At 45.2% G+C, this 19,480-nt stretch overlaps 1 protein-coding gene across 13 annotated transcripts in view; it reads left to right on the top strand.

Annotated features, from left to right (window-relative positions):
* Positions 1 to 775: 775 nt before the first annotated feature.
* Positions 776 to 19,480, top strand: part of PPP6R3 (protein phosphatase 6 regulatory subunit 3) — a 159,894-nt gene continuing 141,189 nt past the window's right edge. For 9 of the 13 annotated variants that reach the window (XM_030918772.1, XM_030918780.1, XM_030918778.1 and 6 more), the window contains exon 1: positions 776 to 885. The gene's annotated coding sequence lies outside the window, so the exon portion shown is untranslated. The remainder of the gene's footprint in view (positions 886 to 19,480) is intronic. The other 4 variants (XM_030918775.1, XM_030918773.1, XM_030918774.1 and 1 more) reach the window with 4 other exon arrangements.

Below are 19,480 nucleotides of genomic sequence, written 5' to 3'. Positions count from 1 at the left end.
GGCGACAACAGGGAAACTCCGTCTCAAAACAAAACCAAATCCCGAAACTTCTCGTCTAAATCCATCCTCCAGGACGAGGGGACTTCTCTCTTAGCGGTGGGTGACAGGTAGGGATATTCCGCGATCCCTCACTTTGACCCCGCTTCGAGGACAGCCACCTCTTTCGGATAAAGAAGCCGCCAATAGGATAAAATCCCACCGTGGGGAATGCAGGAATCGATCCCATCACCTTTCCCACGCCAAACAAACACTGTTCCACTTATGCTGAATCCCTAGCTCAGGCTAACCGTTGCAGCCGGCGCCTATTATGGCTCACGTCATCACCGGTGTCCCCTGCCGCCCCCGCCCCGCCCCGCCCGGCCAGCTCGCCACCCCATTGGCTCCCTCGAGGATCCGGCTTCACGGCCATGATTGGTTTGGCTCAATTTAGTTTTAAAAAGCACTGGCCATTCGGATTGGTGGTCTGATACGTCCGTCAAGCGGAGGCCCTGCTGTTGCTACGGCGTAGGGGGACCCAGCCAGGTCTCTCCCGGTTTCTGATTTGTTTCTCAGGCTCCGGGGTCCTAGAGGTTCCGGATCCGTCAAGTCCATGGGAAAAGAATGCGCCCCTCGCGTTTGACTGACGAGGCTTGCGGGCCAATCGGAATGGAGTCGAGGAAGCCGCCAGGCGATCCAATAGGTGGTAGGGGGCGGGAGCGAGGAGCCAATGAGCCTGGAGCTGGGGGAGGGGGCAGGGCCACGATTGGCTGAGAGGCGGCCAGAGGGAGGGCGGGGGGAACTCAAGGCCTGCTTGATACGTCCGCCATTTTGGGCGCTTTGCTGATGGTGTCGGTGAGCGCGTTTCCCGCCTGAGCGCAACTAGCGGCGGGTCGTGGGCACCTCCAGGTAATGGGGGTGGGGGAGGCGCCGGAGCAGGCCGCGGCGCGGGGTGTGCGAGGCGCGCGGGCAGGCGCAGGGCCCCTCCACCTGGTCCCCGGCGGCTAAGGGAGGGAGCGTCCCGGCCCCTCTCCCCTCCCCCCCCGGAATTCGTCCCTCCGCGGGCCCGGGAGGCGCGGCGCCGAGTCCTTCCCGGCCGCTCCCAGCCTGCTCCTGTCAGCCGAGGGCCCCGCCGGGACGGGCGCCGGGAGCGGGACGCGGCCGGGGCGGCGAACTTTGCGCCGCGTTGACGTTCGCGGCCTTGCGCGGCGGGCGGGAGAGGCGCGCCCCTGACCCGGCTCTGGCTCCAGTCTTCCCGCCCGCCGGCGGCGGCCCGCAGCGTCGCCCACCGCCCGGCCCGCGCCAGGTCTCCGCTCCCGCTGGGCCTCCCGGCCAACTCCCCCCGGGGGCCTAGGGGAGCGCGTCAAGTTGAGGCAGCAGCTCGCCGTCAAGAGTCGCGAAGGCCATTGTTGGACTCTGCTCTCCGGGAAACAAGTTTTGTGGGTTTCTGTTAATTCGCCGCAGAGTCATCGGGATCCACACCAGCCAGTTCCGAGGCTCCCACTACCCTTCCCGGTGGCTTTTTAACTGCAGTGGTGGCTCGGATGTAGACTGTCTCGAATGCCTCCCTGGTGTATTTGAGCCGGGGGGAGGGGGTGGTCCTTCTTGTGGCTTGAAGTCCCTCCCTCTTAAAGAAGCCCATTCACTATTAACTTGGAGGTGTTTCCTGTTGAGGTCCTGCTGGCTGTGATCACAATTTGGACTTCTTAATTATAGGTGAACGGGATGGGTCTTTGGATGTACCTTCGTGCCCTGACGTTTCAGCCGCGTGACTTAATGTCATTTTCCTGGTACTTAACGTTTTTTCTGTGGGGCTTTGGGTCTGTTTTGCTTTTATGGGATGGGGTCTTGACAGGCATTCCCTTTCATCCTTGCAGCACTTGTTGACAGGGTGGTAGCTTACTTTATTCATGGGAAGTTTACTTCGATTTTGTCCTCAAGGTCATGCATGTTGCAGATAGGTTTCAAGGGGAAACGGGACTCCAGGTTTCCAACCATCGAAATGTGCCTCCAGTAGCAAGTGTATGAGACCCAGTTGTGGTGGTGGTTGGGTTTTCCTCACTGTGGAGTGGAGTCAGTGACCACTTTTTAGCTCTGTGACCTTGGGCAAGTTACCCAGCCTCTCTCTGTCTTATTTTTCTCTGTAGAATGGGAGTAATAATAAGTGTCCCAGCCACAAGTGTGTCAGGACTATTGCCCTAATACATGTAAAACAGCGAGAACCGTGCCTGGCACACAGAATCACCTCAGTGGCTGATTAGTGATTAGGCTACGTGATGGCTGTTATTATTTAATTTAAATTTGATTTTTAAATGTTTAGGTACTATTGGGAAGTCAGATGAGCGTTTAAGCCCTGACTCTTGGTGACTGTCTTTAGAAAGCTCTGTGTAAGAGTCAGTTGGGCTGAAAAAGTAAAACTAGAAGTTATCTTTTTTCAGTACAGGGGTTTTGAACGTTCCTTAAGTTAGGTACATTTACCGGAGTAATTGATGAGTAGTGGCACCTCAGAATGTTTAAAGAGGTGGTTAAATGCAGAAAAGCCCATCACAAGCTTAAGTCGGGCTTTATTCCTCATGTGCTTTTGGATACTAGTTTCTGGGTGACTGCCCCCCAAATCATTAACTTAGTGTACTCATTGTTACTGAAGACTGTAAATGTACCGTGAATTGCAGTATTTTTCAGCAAAGGTAGTTTAGGAAATAGCTGTTGTCCTGGAGGGATACTTTGGAAGGTATTGCTCCACTTCAGCATTTCTGGTCAAGGAGTCTAGAACATTGAACAAAATGCCGTGTACTCAGTTAGAAATAAACTCACAGTCCTTTACCGCTTGCCCGGTGCTCTCCTCCGTGGTCCGCTTGCCCGGTGCTCTCCTCCGTGGTCCGCTTGCCCGGGGCTCTCCTCCGTGGTCCGCTTGCCCGGGGCTCTCCTCCGTGGTCCTCTTGCCCGGGGCTCTCCTCCGTGGTCCGCTTGCCCGGTGCTCTCCTCCATGGTACTCGAAACCTTGCGTGCCCTTCCCCTGGTATTGCTGTGTTTACTTGGGACTTGGTTTGCTGTATTGGAGATTAAGTGTGTTTTGATGGACTCAGTCTTAAGTAGAGATGAGTATCTTGCTGGTAGAACTTCAGGACAGGAAGAAGATTGTTTTGGGTTTAGAAGTCTAGCTTTTGTGTAAAGTATAGCAAAGCAAAGTAAACAAGCAAAAACTTGCTAGTTTCAATGAACTAATTGGGAATTTGAGAATCAGACCATAGCTGAGCACAAAATGAATAGAAGTTAACATTGACAGGATGAGGTTGCCTAGGTTTTTACACACCTATAATCGCAGCACTTTGGGAGGCTGGCGGATCACTTAAGGTCAGGAGTTCCAGACCAAGCCAACATGTGAAACCTTGTCTCTACTAAAAATACAAAAGTAAGCCAGTCATGGTGGCGTGTGCCTGTAGTCCCAGCTATTCGAGAGGCTGAGGCAGGAGAATCGCTTGAACCTGGGAGGCGGAGGTTGCAGTGAGCCAAGTCCCGCCTGGGAGACTGAGCGAGACTCAGTCTCAAAAAAAAAAAAAAAAAAAAAAAAAAGATAGGACTTTGTATCTATTCAGTACAGAGATAATGTGCTTATGTGCTTGTTACAAATAAACATCTCTTTAAAACAAGTGTCACGATTGGCATTTTATTTCTATGATAACTTCTATTGTCTAGTTCTGTATTTTCAGTATTTGAGAGGTAGCCTGTGTGTGTGTTTGTGTGTGTGTGTGTTTTGGTCTAAAATTTTACAGTATTTTACTAAATAAGGGTAAATAATAGTGAAAATAAAGTTCTTCTATCTGCTCAACTAAAACTCAGCATTGACTTGGTCCTTAGAAGTTACGATCTGCACCCCAGTATGGGCTGCTACTTTTTCTAAGGCTGTACTGAAAAAAATACCTGGCTTCTTGGCTTTAAACAACTTTCATATTTGTTTCCTTTCTTAGCTTCAAATGATTTTTTTTTGATTTACTCTAGATCAGGAGTTCTCAGTTGGGGGTGATTCCCCCCTACCCCCAGGAAACATTTGGCAGTGTCTGGACACATTTTTGCTTGTTACAGCTTTGGGAGTGGGCAGTGTGCTTCTAGAGGGTAGAGGCCAAGGATACCGCTCAACATCCTACAGTGTCCAGCATAGCCTCCAGGACCCTGCCGGCCTGCAAAGTTATCCAGTCCCAAATAGCAACACTGCTGAGGTTGAGAAATTCTGCACTTAGATAGATGTGAGACTGACCTGCATTAGAATAATTAGAAATTTTTTAAGACCATGGATGTTGGACTCCACCACTGGAAATTTGTGGTGGGATTGAGAATCTTTTTTTTTTTTTTTTTGAGACTAGTCTCGCTCTGTTGCCCAGGCTGGAGTGCGGTGGTGTCATCTCGGCTCACTGCAACCTCCACCTCCTGGGTTCAAGCAATTCTCTGCCTCAGCCTCCTGAGTGGCTTGGATTACAGGCGGCCGCCACCACGCCCAGCTAAGTTTTTTATATTTTTAGTAGAGACGGGGTTTCACATCTTGGCCAGGCTGGTCTTGAACTCCTGACCTCGTGATCCACCTGCCTTGGCCTCCCAAAGTTCTGAGATTACAGGCGTGAGCCACGATGCCTGGCCACGAGAATCTATTTTTAAAAAGCTTTCCAGACGATACTGAAATGCAGCTGAATTTTGGAACCACTGTTCTACACCACAGGTTTAGGGACTGTTTGTGAGTTAAGGGTTCCTTTGGGAGATCTGTGAACTTGATCTTTACAGTACTTAGATTCTGACTTGGAGATTATTTAGTAGTGGGGATTATTTAGATGGTGTACTTAACCATTTTTCAGATGCCTGAAGACTGAACTTGAGAAGCATTTGTTAAATAAATTGATTTTGTAAAATATCTTAGGACTCTTTTTAACCTCATGAAAATACATTACCATACTATGCTGAAACTAAGCAAAATTCTTAGATATTTAGAGTTCGCTTCTGTGCTGAATAATCTTATAGTACTGTAATTTTTGAGTTATATATCTTTTGCCCTCCTTTTGTCAGTCAGTGGTCAGGTCTGTTTTTAGATGCCAGCTTCAACTTTTTTTTTTTTTTGGAGACAGTCTCACTGTGTCACGCAGGCTGGAGTGCAGTGGCGTGATTTTGGCTCACTGCAACCTCCGCCTCCTGGGTTCAGGTGATTCTCTTGCCTTAGCCTCCTGAGTAGCTAGGATTACAGGTGCATGCCACCACACCTGGCTAATTTTTGTTTGTTTTTTTTTTTTTTGAGACGGAGTCTCGCTCTGTCGCCCAGGCTGGAGTGCAGTGGCACGATCTCAGCTCACTGCAAGCTCCGCCTCCTGGGTTCAGGTGATTCTCCTGCCTTAGCCTCCTGAGTAGCTAGGATTACAGGTGCGTGCCACCACACCTGGCTGATTTTTGTATTTTTAGTAGAGATGGGGTTCCACCATGTTGGCCAGGCTGGTCTCGATCTCCTGACCTCAAGTGATCTGCCTGCCTTGGCCTCCCACTGTGCTGAGATTACAGGCGTGAGTCACCATGCCTGTGTTTTGTTTTGTTTTTTTTTTTTTTTTAATAAAGACCTATTCCCAGAGAATTAGCCCTGGATCACTTTACCAGTTCTGCCCGTTGAGGGCACAGACAGGCATATAGTATGCTCAGCCTTTTAACACAGTGATCCTGCCTACTGGTAAATTGGACTCTTCTGTTCCCTAGACTCTGATCCGAACAGAGAAGTGTTCTTTTCTCCTGGGGAGATGAGATGCATTAGTAGAGACAAGGGTAGATCTTTTTTGCTTATATTAAAATTTAGATTATCCAGTTTATTGAATGGAAGAATATTAGGAAAACTACAAATTTTTAGCAACTAAATGTTAGTATCTGAAGTTACAAAAGGTCATGGAGGCATTTTCTTATTCTTCACCCTGAAATTTGGCCTGTGGCTATGTTGAGAACTACCAGTGACCCCCATCTACTTCTAATATCCATTTATTTGATCAACAAATACATTAATTGAGTCCTTTCTCTGCTAGGAACTGTATTAGGGATTCACTGATGAACAGGCCCGTAAGTACCTGCAGTTTAGAGGAAGAGGCAAACAATTACAAGAGACAGCAAAGCTGTTAAGAATTGTACATGGTGTCAGTGGGGCCTGGGAGGAAAGAGCCTCTGTTTGCTGGTTAGTTGATTTGCTTAAACTTTGGGTGGTTGAGATTTCCAGAAGTTTTGCAAAAGAATAAAATAGTTACAGTTTGTTACTCGTTTATAAGAAGTAGTTACTTCGACTTGCCTCCTTAGTTTGGGGAGTCTTAAAAAGCAGTGCCATTCTTCCCATGCTGAAGATGTTTTGTAATGACAAATAGGTGTTTATAGCTCCATACACAACAGTTATCCGTTGACCAAACTTCAAACACTGACTCTCTGGTTCCAGACCCATTTGAAGCTTGCCGTAGGTTTTTGCACAACATTTTCGGCATTCCTGAAATGAATGATGCTTCAAGTGGGAGTGGGTGTTTTTCCTGCTGCACTATGGATCTAGGTTGACTGGAGATTTTGTTTTGGCCTTTTGACTTTGGCTTAGGTTTGTTTGTCATGGAAGCCTCCTTCTTCCTTCCCACCGCCTTTAGTTTTATGAGGAGGGAGAAAGTTGCTAGTCAGATCAATACTCAGTTTATTTCAGGTTTTGAAAGATTACAGACTGACATTTGGATACCAAGTAGACTGGCTACATGGCCAAGAAGCAAGTAAAAGGGCATCTGACGGTATGTGAAAAGGTTTCTTATCTCTATGCCTAGCCAGGACATTCTCGTGTCACAGACTGGACAAAGAGCTGCTTTACCCTGAGTAGAGGCCATTTACTGTGTGTCACAGCTGGCTAATGTTGACCTGTTTTAGATGCATTAGTGAAGACTATACAGTTGACTGAACTTATACCATTAAAGTTCGATAGGTTCCGAACATCTTTTTACAGATATAAGGAGGCTCTGATTTTGTACTTCACAGCAACTCTGGGGAAAACCAGGGGATTATTAGTTCCAGAACTTCTTACAGTGGAAATATATAGTGACTTGAAGTGGTTTGAATTCCCCAGAGATTTGACTACCATGAAATCTGATGGTCCAAGAAAAGATGAATGAAAGATTGTTTTTAGGACCATGAGAGAGCAGGACTGACACGGCTGCAGACTGATGTTGAGTCAGACAGACTTGGAGAAAGTTGTGTGGGACTGTTAGTTGGAGCCTTGGGTTTCCTATACCTCTATGTAAATCTGAACAGATATTTTGGTGGCAGAGACACACTTTGAGAAAAAAGAACTTGCCTGAGAACACATGTCACACTGAGACCCTAATCAGGGCAGTTCACACTGTCTACTAAGGCATTCTCCATGGTTGGCTGGTCAGATTGGTTGGACTTTGGTCCTCAGACGGGCGTAGCGGGAGGAATATTGACTAGTCTTGACAATTAACTGGGGCTTCCATTCGTGAGAATCATGGTTTTGGACTGGAACAGAACTTAGAGGTCATTGTTTTTTTTTTTTTTTTTTTTGAGACAGAGTCTCACTCTGTTGCCCAGGCTAGAGTGTAGTGGCGCGATCTCAGCTCACTGCAGCCTCCGTCGTACAGTTTCAAGCAATTCTCCTGCCTCAACCTCCCAAGTAGCTGGGACTACAGGCGCGTGCCATCACACCTGGCTGATTTTTTATTTTTAGTAGAGATGGGGTTTCACCATGTTGGCCGGGCTGATCTCGAACTCCTGACCTCAAGTGATCCACCCACCTTGGCCTCCCAAAGCGTTGAGATTACAGGCGTGAGCCACCATGTCCAGCCCATTGATTCTTACAGAAAAATGGAGGCCATGCAGAAGAATGGACCCAGAAAGAGTGGAGAAATCTCAGCCCCGGTGATTCCTTAGGGTTGTGGTGGTCCCACCAAACCACAGTTTTAATTGCTGTTTGTTTCAAGAGTGACTTCGCAGCTGGATTTTACTTAGAATTCAGAATAGATGGTTAACATCTGGAATTTTATTTTTGGCGGTAGTATGTGTCAGTTTTTTGTCACTGTATATAGTATTTGAGGGGTTCTCTTTTGTTGATATAGAGATACACAGGGTTTCTATTGCCTTTGGACAGTGGACAGGTCTCATCTGTCTGTTGTCTGCAAGTGAGACCCTGCCCCTTCTGAATAAACAACACTCTGAATGACTGCCCCTTTCCACCCTGGACTTCTTGTTGTTACACCCTAAGATGGACTCAGCAGCTATACGATCCTCCCATCATAGGTATAGTCTTTTCTAACAAAAGTACAGAAACAACTCCAAGGTGCAGTGAATGATCTCAAGGAGAGAAGTGGAGTACTGTGGGATCGTAGAGCGGCCTGGAGGCCTAACCGGCTGCTCTGGGGAAGTACAGGGTGGTGATGGTGGTTTCAGTGGCGGGGAGGTTACAGAGTTAGTATTGATATGCAAATTTTCTTCCTCCAAATTAAATTTGGAGTATGCTATATATGTTTTAATGTACATAACTGTGAATATGAATATTACTTTAGAACATGTGTAGCGTAATTTCTGCAGGTGGAGTAGAGATAATGAATTTCAGGTTTGCAGTTTGCTTTCTGAAACATCTTTTTTTTTTTTTTTTTTTAATTGAGACGGAGTCTCGCTCTGTCACCCAGGCTGGAGTGCAGTGGCCGGATCTCAGCTCACTGCAAGCTCCGCCTCCCGGGTTCACGCCATTCTCCTGCCTCAGCCTCCCGAGTAGCTGGGACTACAGGCGCCCGCCACCTCGCCCGGCTAGTTTTTTGTATTTTTTAGTAGAGACGGGGTTTCACCATATTAGCCAGGATGGTCTCGATCTCCTGACCTCGTGATCCGCCCGTCTCGGCCTCCCAAAGTGCTGGGATTACAGGCTTGAGCCACCGCGCCCGGCCCTGAAACATCTTTAAAGTTTATTCTTTCCTGGCACTCAGGACATTGTAGGGTAACTTTATTTGCTATGGAGTCTCACATTTTATATAGAATCATTTTTTCAACATAGTGTGGATAATCACATATGCCTTGAAGGATCAATATATGTTAATAGATGATTGGATCTTTTTGATTTTTGCACTTAATTTCTTTACAAATCCTACATTATAACCAGACAGCTCTATTGAGGGTTTGCAGATTTTTTCTGTAAAGGGCCAGTTAGTAAATATTTTAGGCATTGGAGGCTAAATGGTCTCTGCGGGGACTCAGCTCTGCTTTTGTAGTGTGAAAGCAGCCGTAGCCAATCTGTAAACAAATGAAGGTGGCTGTCTTCCAATAGAACTTCACTTAAAAAAGCAGACAGAGGGCTGGATTTGGCCTGTGGGTTGTAGTTTGTCAATGCCTGCTCTAATCTGGTTTGTTTTTGTTTATCTTTTTGAGATAGAGTCCCAGGCTGGAGTGCAGTGGTGTAATCTGGAGTGCATGCAGTGGTTGTAATCCCAGGCTAGAGTGCAGTGGTTTTTGTTTATTTTTTTGAGGTAGAGTCCCAGGCTGGAGTGCAGTGTAGCTCACTGCAGCCTTGACTGACCTCCCTGGCTGAAGCGATTCTCTCACCTCAGCCTCCCGAGTAGCTGAAACTATAGGCACATGCTACCACACCCAGGTAATTTTTTTTTTTTTTTTTTACTTGTAGAGACAAGATCATCCTATGTTGCCCAGGCTGGTCTTGAACTCCTGGACTCAAGCAGTCCTCCCACCTTGTTTTCCCAAAGTGTGAGATTACAGGTGTGAACTACCACACCTGGCCTCTAATCTTTTTATTTTAACTTGTAATTGGACTATGAATTCAAAGAGTATATATCAGCCCATGTGTCCAGATATTATTAAACATTAGAACTGACACTTGTGTACACAGTAACCAGCTTAGGAAATAGAATGTTGCCATACCTTTGGGTCCCTGTGTCCTTGGCTCACCACTTCCCTCTTTCTGACCTCCCCAAGGCAAATACCTTGCATGTATCATTTTTCTGCTTTACTTTATGGTGTTGCAAGCTATGAATGTATCCTTATATAATGTAACTTCATTTTTGCATTCCTTTAGATGATGTAAATGGAGTCACTTTGTTCTTTTTTTGCCCCCACTCAACATTGTTTTTGTGATCCCTTTATTCATATGTTTGAGTACTTACCATGTCTTGAACACTGTTCTACTGCTGGGCATGTTAACATTAAGCAAAGCAGATGAAGAGTCCCTGTTTTCATGGAGCTTACATTTTGGTAGGGGAAAGACAACAGATAAATGAAAGATACAGTAGCCATATGGTAACACAAACAGGGAGAAAAGTAAACCAGGAGGGGTGGGGTGTGCAGAGTGCTTGTTATCTGCAGATTGAAATACAGCAGTCAACAGAAGGAATGCAGGGACCCAGCCACAAGGCTGTGGGTGGGAGTGGGGTAGGGGCAGCATTATAGACGGACAGTCAGCAGGACAGGGTGCTAAGAAGGAGGCGTGTCTGCTGTGCTGAAGGAGCAGCGGAGGCTGGAGTGAGGAGCCTGAGGGAGAGGGGGAGGAGAGTAGGCCAGATGGATGGGGGAGATGGGAGATGGGGGAGGGGGGTAGGTCACACTGGCCATTGTGAAGATTTTGTCTTTTTCTCTGAGTGAGATGGGTAATTCACTTGGTGTTTTGAGCAGAGGGTGTCACATGATGTGGTTTCTAAAGGTCCCCTGAAGCTGTGTTAAGAATAACTGTCCTGTGCTGCTGGAGGGAGGCTGGAGGCTCTGGCAGTGATCCAGGAGAGCAGTAATGGCAGCTGGGACTGAACGGGAGCAGGGGTGGCAGTGAGAAGAGGTTGGCTGCTGGATCCTTCTTGAAAAGGAAGAGCAGACAGGATTTGCTGGCAGATTGGAGTGGGTGTGAGAGAGGAGTAAAGGATGATACCAGGGATTTTTGCAGCTGGTGGGCGTTGCCATGTATAAGGAAAGGGAAGACTATGGGAAGAACAGGCTGTGGAAATAAGATGAGGAGTTGGGTTTTGTGCATGTTCAGTTTCTGAAGCTTTTGGAGAGCAGATTGGAGATATGTTGGATTGGGGTGTTTGGTGCTCAAGGGAGAGATTTAGGCTTCAGATAGAAATAGGAGTCTTCAGTGTTTAGGTGGCACTTAACAGTCCCGAGGTTGAGTGAGAGCACTGAAGGAATGAGGCTCTGTGGCAGCCTGGAGGGTGGAAGGAGCAGCTTTGAGGCCTTGGGAAAGTGCTGTCACGGAGGATAGAGTGGGGACCTTGACCAGTGCTGCTGCTGTGAGGTCACCTGAGATGAGGGCCAAGACTCGTCTTGTGGCTCTGGCAGCGTGGAATTAATCGATGATCTTGATGAGAGCTGTTCCCACATGGTGGTGCGGGAAAAGCCTGGAAGGGAGCATTCACAAGGATTGAGAGAAGAGAAAGGCAAGTAGAGAGAGCTCCATCATGGGATTTGCCACAGTGATGAAGGGAGATTTGGGATCCTGAGGTGATGAGATGGGAGAAACCACAGCGTTTTTGCAGTGTTAGTGAAGTAATTCTCTAGAGGATGAATGATGTGATGAATTAGGAGAGGTGACCCTTGCTGGAGCCACATTCTTGGGAAGGCAGCAGGAAATGCGTGGGTGACCATGTGGAGAGTTGGCATCCATGGGCTCCACCCTGGTGGGAGGAGGGAGAGCAGACTAGGGGAGATGAGATAGTGGATGCATGTGGACGTTGGCTGCTGCTGCTTTTTTTTTTTTTTTTTTTTTTTCTTGGTGAAATGGAAGTTCTCAGCAGTCAGTGAGAATGAGGGGGAGTCAGGGCTGGCGGGGTGTGAGGAGAAAGGAGGAAGTATGACATATTCTGTGGGAAAGTAAGAATGTGTGTGAATGGAATGGCCTACCTGAGGGTAGCAGTCCTGAGTTCCAGTGAAGACAGCAGGATTTGTTATTTTTCCTGGAAGAAGAGTAGGCATTGCTTCATTTAACTGGGGTTGTGCTTTTCCCATTCAGAAATAGCAAAGCAAGAGAGGGGCGGGGGAGTGATTCTGTTGGTGGGTCATGGTGGTACAGCTGGGAAGGGAAGGCGTGAGACGGGTAGGTTTGCCCGCATTGGTGTGTGTGGTTTTGCTTTATCCGTCTTCACTTCTCTGTTATATTGCAGACTGAATATGTCTCATTTTCTTCTTTGTTCTGCCATTGGGGAGTAGAATTGTTACTAGTATGAAGGAATGCTGCCTTAAACAAGTGCAGATGCATTTCTCCGAGGTATCAGCCATGTAGAACTGCAGGGTAGTGGGACATGTACATCTTCAACTTTACTAGATGGTGCAAATTGTTTTCCGAAATGATTTGTGCCTCTTTACCTCACTACCAGCACCGTCCTACATCCTTGCCAGCCCTTGGTATTGTCAGACTTTAATATTTGCAGGTTTGGTGGATGTAAACTTATATCTCAGGGTTTTTTTTTGTTTGTTTTAATGACGTTATTGAGAGATAATTTACATACTATTCAATTGATCAATTTAAAGTGTACAACTGAGTGGATTTTAATATATTCACAGAACTGTGCAATCATCACCACAATCTAACTTTGTAACATTTTTATCACCCCCTCAACAACAACAAAAAACCCACCTTGTACCCATTGGACTATTCTGGACATTTCATATTAATAGAATCATAAAATATGTGGTGTTTTGTGACCAGCTTCTTTCAACTTAGCATGTTTTCAAGTGTCATCCATGTTTTAGCATGTATCCATATCAGTCTTTCATTGTTTTTAGTTGCTGAATAGTGTTCAATTGTATGGATATACCACATTTTATTTGTCCATTCATCAGTTGATGGACATTTGTTTCCCGTGAAATATATATTTGATTTTCATCCTTGGCATGGTTTCCGGACATACAGCTCCTAAAATCTTTGGACTTTCCAAAATGGTAAGTGTCTTTATGTATGCTCGTGAGTTGACTGATAGCTAGCAGACCTAGGCAGCTTCAGGCTGGGGGCTGGTCACTGGAAAGACCTAGCCATGTTTAGAGGGTTGGGACTTTCAGCTCCACCCCCAGCCTTCAGTGAGAGGAGATTTGCTGAACGTTGAATTGATCAACTGCCAATGATATAGTCAGTTGTGCCCAAGTAATGTCACTGCCATAAAAACCTAGAAGGACTGGGTTCTAGAAACTTCTAGAACACATGGAGGTTCCTGGAGGGTGGTGTGCCCGTAGAGGGCATGGAAGCTCTGAGCCCCTCCCCTCTTACCTTGCCACGTGCATCTCTCCATCTGTATCCTTTGTAATATCATTTATAATAAACTGGTAAACTTGTTTCCCTAAGTTCTGTAAGCTACTCTAGCAAATTAATCAAACCCAAGGAGTAGGTTATGGGAACCCCAGTTGATAGCTGGTCGGGGGGAAGCACAGGTAAAACAACCTGGAGCTTGTGATTGGCATCAGAAGTCAAGGACAGTCTTGTGGGACTGAGCCCTCACCTTGTGCGATCTGACTGTATCTCCAGGTCGATGGTGTTGGAATTGAATTGGAGGACTACCTGGTGTCTGCTGCAGAACTGATTGCTTGATGTGTGGTCACATAAGTATCCTGTGTTGATTGTTAAGTGAAATAATAGGAAAAACACTCTGGCTTGTTTATTTTTGTCTGTTACTGGATTTCTACTTTTTGGCTATTGTGAATAATACTCCTGTGAATATTTGCATGCAAGTCTTTGGGTAGACATGTTTTTATTTCTCTTGGTGTATATGTAGGAGGGGAATTGTTGGATAATGTGATAACTTTAACATTTTGAAGATTTGCCATTTCCTTATGGTTAATGCTGCTGAGTGTCTTTTTATATAGCTTATTGGCTATTTTGCATGTTAAAAAGCAATTGTCCTTTTTTTTTTTTTTTTTTCTGAGACAAGGTCTTGCTTTGTCACCTAGGCTGAAGTGCACTGTGGCGTGATCATAGCTTACTGCATCTTGGAACTCCTGGACTCAAGGAATCCTCTCGCCTCAGCCTCCCAAGTAACTGGGACTACAAACACTCACCACCATGCCTGGCTAATTTTTACAATTTTTGCAGAGACAAGGGTTTTGCTTTGTTGCCTAGGCTGGTCTTGAACTTCTGGCTTCAAGCAGTCCACCCACCTTGGCCTGTCAAAGTGTTGAGATTACAGGCATGTGCCACTGCGCCTGGCCTGATTATCTTTTTAATATCTCATTGGCTATTTGTGTATCTTTTTTAGAGGAAAGATCACTTAAATCTTTTGTCCTTGCTCCTTTTTCAAAAAAGAAATGCTGTATTTTTCCCATTTTTAACTTACCTAATGCCTTATGATTTATGTGTCCATGTTCATGGTGAGATTGGCCTGTAATTTTCCTTTTTTGTATCAACTTTGATGAGTTTTATTATCAAGATTATTCTAGTCTAATAAAACAAACTGTAGTATTTCCTCATTTTTGTTCTCTGGAGAGTTTATATAAAATGGAATTATCTGTTCCTTGAAGGTTTGGTAAGCTTGCTGGTAAGACCACTGGGGCCTGGTGTTTTCTGTCTCAGATTTTTAAATTACTTATTTGGATGTTTTAATATTTATAGGATTATTAAAATATTTGTTTTTTCCTGAGTCACATTTGATAGTTTATGTTAAAAAATTTGCTTATTCTTGTCTGTATTTTCACATATATCGGCATAAAATTCTGACTTACTATCTTTTGCATCTCTATCATATTTGTAATTAATCACTAATATTTAACTTAAACAGTATGTTTAGGTCATTAATTTTCAACCTTTTAATATATTTATATGTACATACATATCTAAATAAAGTAGTAATTTCCATTTAAGTACCACTTTAGCTATATGCTGTACATTTTGCTATGTATAATTTTTATCTTTAATTCTAAATATATTCAGATTTTCATTATGATTTCAAATCTTGGCATATATATCTTTTTAAAATCTTTGTTATTGATGACAAACTTAAATTGTGTTAATAGGGCTGGTATGATGGCTCACACCTATATTCCCAGCACTTTGGAAAGCCTAGGCAGGAGGATTGCTTGAACCCAGGAGTTTGGGAGCAGCCTGGACTACATAGTGAGACCCCAGCTCTACACATTTTTTTTTTTTTTTTTAAATTAGCTGGGCGTAGTGGTTCGTGCCTATAGTCGCAGCTACTCAGGAGGCTGAGGTGGGAGGATCGCTTGAGCCCAGGAGTTCGAGGCTGCAGTAGTGAGCTATGATTGCACCACTGTACTCCAGCCTGGGTGACAGAGTGAGACCCTGTTTCTTTAAAAAAAAAAAAAAAAAAAGGGCCGGGCGCGGTGGCTCAAGCCTGTAATCCCAGCACTTTGGGAGGCCGAGACGGGCGGATCACGAGGTCAGGAGATCGAGACCATCCTGGCTAATACGGTGAAACCCTGTCTCTACTTAAAAATACAAAAAACTAGCCGGGCGATGAGGCGGGCGCCTGTAGTTCCAGCTACTCGGGAGGCTGAGACAGGAGAATGGTGTAAACCCGGGAGGCGGAGCTTGCAGTGAGCTGAGATCCAGCCACTGCACTCCAGCCTGGGTGGCAGAGCAAGACTCCGTCTCAAAAAAAAAAAAAAAAGGATTAATAAAATGTGGTCTGATATGATTTTGATTCTTTGAAATTTGTTGAGGCTAGTTTTAGTCTGTGTACATTTTCATCACTATTCCATGTGTGTTTAAAAAGAATGTGTATTTCCAAATTATAAGGTGAGGCTTTTCCATATCTGTTCAAACTAGTATCCTTAATTTTTTTCTGCTTGTTTTGTTCATTGGTGGGGGGTTGGGGTGGGTGTTAGAATACAACACTGGATGTCCCTGACTTGTGATAGTTTAACTTAGGATTTTTGCACTTTATGATAGACTTATTGGGACATAACCCCATTGTAAGTTGAGGAACATCTGGACTTCATGATGGCTCAATTTATGCTTTTTCAGCTCTGTAATGAGTTTATTAGGGTATTAAATTCATTTTCATCCAGGTGCGGTAGCTTATGCCTGTTATCCCAACACTTTTGGCGTCTGAGGTGGGAGGATCGATTGCTTGAGTCCAGGAGTTTGAGACCAGCCTGTGCAACATCTCTACAAAAAATTTAAAAAATTAGATGGGTATTGGCAGCATGTGTCTGGAGTCCCAGCTACTCAGGAGACTGAGGTGGGAAGATCTGCTTGAGCCTAAGAGGTGGAGGCTGCAGTAAGCCATGATTGCGCCACTGCACTCCAGCCTGAGAGACAGAGGGAGACATTGTCTCTTAAAAAAAAAAGAGAGAGAAAAATATATAAAATTTCCAACTTACAGTCGATTTATTGGGACATAATCAACCCAGTGGTGAGTTGAGGAGGTTCTGTACCTTCGATGATGGGATTTGTCAGATTCTGTGGCACTCACTTTTGCTTTGTATGTATAGAGACAGGCTCACTGTGTCGCCCAGGCTGGTTTTTTTCTTGTTGAGATGGAGTTTTGTTCTTTCACCCAGGCTGGGGTGCAGTGGCGTGATCTCGGCTCACTGCAACCTCTGCCTTCCGGTTTCAAGCGATTCTTCTGCCTCAGCCTCCGAAGTAGCTGGGATTACAGGCACCTGCCACCACGCCTGGCTAATTTTTGTACTTTTAGTAGAGATGGGGTTTTACCATGTTGGCCAGGCTGGTCTCGAACTCCTGACCTCATGATACACCTGCCCCAGCCTTCCAAAATTCTGGGATTACAGACGTGAGCCACTGCGCCCGGCCCAGGGTGGTCTTTTAACTCCTGGGCTCAAACAATCCTCCCACTTTGGCCTCCCAAAGTATTGGAATTTAGAGGTGTGAGCCCCCATGCCCAACCAAGTTAAGAATTTTTTTTTTTTTTTTTTTTTTTGAGATGGAGTCTCGCTCTGTCACTCAGACTGGAGTGCAGTGGCCGGATCTCAGCTCACTGCAAGCTCCGCCTCCCGGGTTTACGCCATTCTCCTGCCTCAGCCTCCCGAGTTGGTGGGACCCAAGTTAAGAATTTTAAACTTGCCTGTGACTTGCACAATTTGTCATTCTGTAAATCTTTGTTTCTATGAATATTTTCCCACTAAAGCATATATATAGGCTGAAAACTTAAGTATCTTTTGTCAAGGTGTTATGTAACTATGACAAGTGACTTTTGGTTACTGTTTGCCTTATATATCCTTTTCTGCCCTTTTACTTTCAAGCCCTTTTGTGGTCTTAATATTTTAGATGTGCGTTTTGAAAACCACACATAGCTAAATTATAGTTTATAATTTGACTCTAAACTGATGAGTTAGTGCACTTGGTAATTTTTTTTTTTTTTTTTTTTTTTTTGAGACAGTCTCACTGTGTCGCCCAGGCTGGAGTGCAGTGGTGTGAGCTCAGCTTACTGCAACCTCCACCTCCCGGGTTCAAGTGATTCTCCTGCCTCAGCCTCCTGAGTAGCTGGGACTACAGGCGTGCACCACCATGCCCAGCTAATTTTTGTGCCTTCAGTAGAGACGGGGTTTCACCATGTTAGCCAGGATGGTCTTGATTTCCTGATCCACCCGCCTCAGCCTCCCAAAGTGCTGGGATTACAGGCTTGAGCCACCGCGCCCGGCCTGTAGAGTTCTTATTTCTTATCCTTTCTCTGCCTGAGGGTTGGTTTTTTTTTTTTTTTTGAGACGGGTCCTTGCTCTGTCACGCAGGCTGGAGTGCAGTGGTGCTATCCTGGCTCACTGTAGCCTTGGACACCTGGACTCATGTGATCCTCCCACCTCAGCCTCCCGAGTAGCTGGAACTACAGGTGCAAGCCACCACCCCTGGCTAATTTTTGTATTTATTTTTTTTTTAATGAACAGGGTTTTGCTATGTTGACCAGGCTGGTCACCTAGGCTCAAGTGATTATCCTGCCTTGGCCTCCCAAAGTGCTCGGATAACAAGTGTGAGTTACCGCGCCTGGCCTGGTATATTTCTTCAATTAAAAAAAAATTCTCAGCCATTTTTGCTTTGATATTTCTCACCTGCTTTTTCAGTTATCTCCTTCTAGTACTCCGTTGAGATCTTATATTTAGTATATTTTCTTTTTTTTTTTTGAGGCGGAGTCTCGCTCTGTCGCCCAGGCTGGAGTGCAGTGGCCGGATCTCAGCTCACTGCAAGCTCCGCCTCCCGGGTTCCCGCCATTCTCCTGCCTCAGCCTCCCGAGTAGCTGGGACTACAGGCGCCCGCCACCTCGCCCGGCTAGTTTTTTGTATTTTTTAGTAGAGACGGGGTTTCACTGTGTTAGCCAGGATGGTCTCGATCTCCTGACGTTGTGATCCGCCCGTCTCGGCCTCCCAAAGTGCTGGGATTACAGGCTTGAGCCACCGCGCCCGGCCAGAGCTCTTCTATACCAGACACTGTCTGAGCGCTTGGTATTTACCAAAGAACAGAATAGATAATATTCTGTACCTTGGTAGAACTTAGCATCTAGTGAAACAAACTTCTAGGGTAGGGATGGAGGTAGCTGTGAGAATTTTCTTGTTTTTATCAGCCTAGCTTTGCATTTAAAGAGGTGCTTTAATATAAGAGTCCAGGATTTTTACATATTCTGGGCTTAAGTGCTTCTCCTGTTGGCCAGTTCAGCAAATGTTTTGTTTTATTTTTAGGTTGCTGGTATTATCTGCTATTTTAGATTATTCTTTTGGTGTCTCGATATGTCCAAATAACCAAGTACCCGATATGTGTTTTGAGTAAGTGCCAGCTAGTATGCAAAATATTTAAAAAATTACAATAGGGGATTTTCATTTTGCTAAGAGTTAGCAAATAGATGACTTTTCCCCTCCTTCATATGGAGCGTTATTGTGTCAATTTCAGGAAATTCTTAGAGATTTTCAACTCTTTTACATTAGTTAGCTCATGTTTTATATCCAGAAATGGGAAAGATTTCAAGGATAATTACCATTTTGAAATGGGATCATTTGATTGCTAGAAAATGTTAACATTGACTCCAGCCAAGTACACAACATTAGAAACAATCTGGAAAAAGGGATATGGATCAAAATAGATTATGAGCCAAATCTGTCTCGAGGGAGGAAGAGAGTAGAGTTCAGCATTTATAATACATGGCCTATCCCAAGAGAGGGGAGGGACTCTTTTATACAGAAAAAATATTAAAAGCCTTACTTTGACCAATAAATTAAAAAGAGGCAATTAGAAACAAGAGCCATGGAGGGACATAATGACACATAGGCTGGGGCTAGTACTGGAGTTCATTTTGTGACACTCTGGTATCAGATCCTGTCAGTTTTGGTCCTGTCTCTGCCATGGTCTTCATTGAGGGTTAGGGGCTTTGGTGGCAGCAGGAGCACACTGCTGATCCCAGAAGCACAGGGTTAAGAACTAACTGCCTTGAATACGATCTTAGTGATTTTCAGTGGAGCTAAGGAGTTTGAATTGCATAGGCAATGTAACTTCATCAAACTTCAAAGAGCCAAGCTTGATAATCTTTCAGGGTTATGAGAAAAGAATGAGAAGGGATTATAGAGGACATGGGTT

The sequence above is a fragment of the Rhinopithecus roxellana genome, chromosome 15 (assembly GCF_007565055.1).
Source record: "Rhinopithecus roxellana isolate Shanxi Qingling chromosome 15, ASM756505v1, whole genome shotgun sequence".
NCBI lineage: Eukaryota > Metazoa > Chordata > Mammalia > Primates > Cercopithecidae > Rhinopithecus > Rhinopithecus roxellana.
The sequence above is the reverse complement of the archived record's forward strand: the minus strand, read 5'-3'. Positions and strand labels throughout refer to the sequence as shown.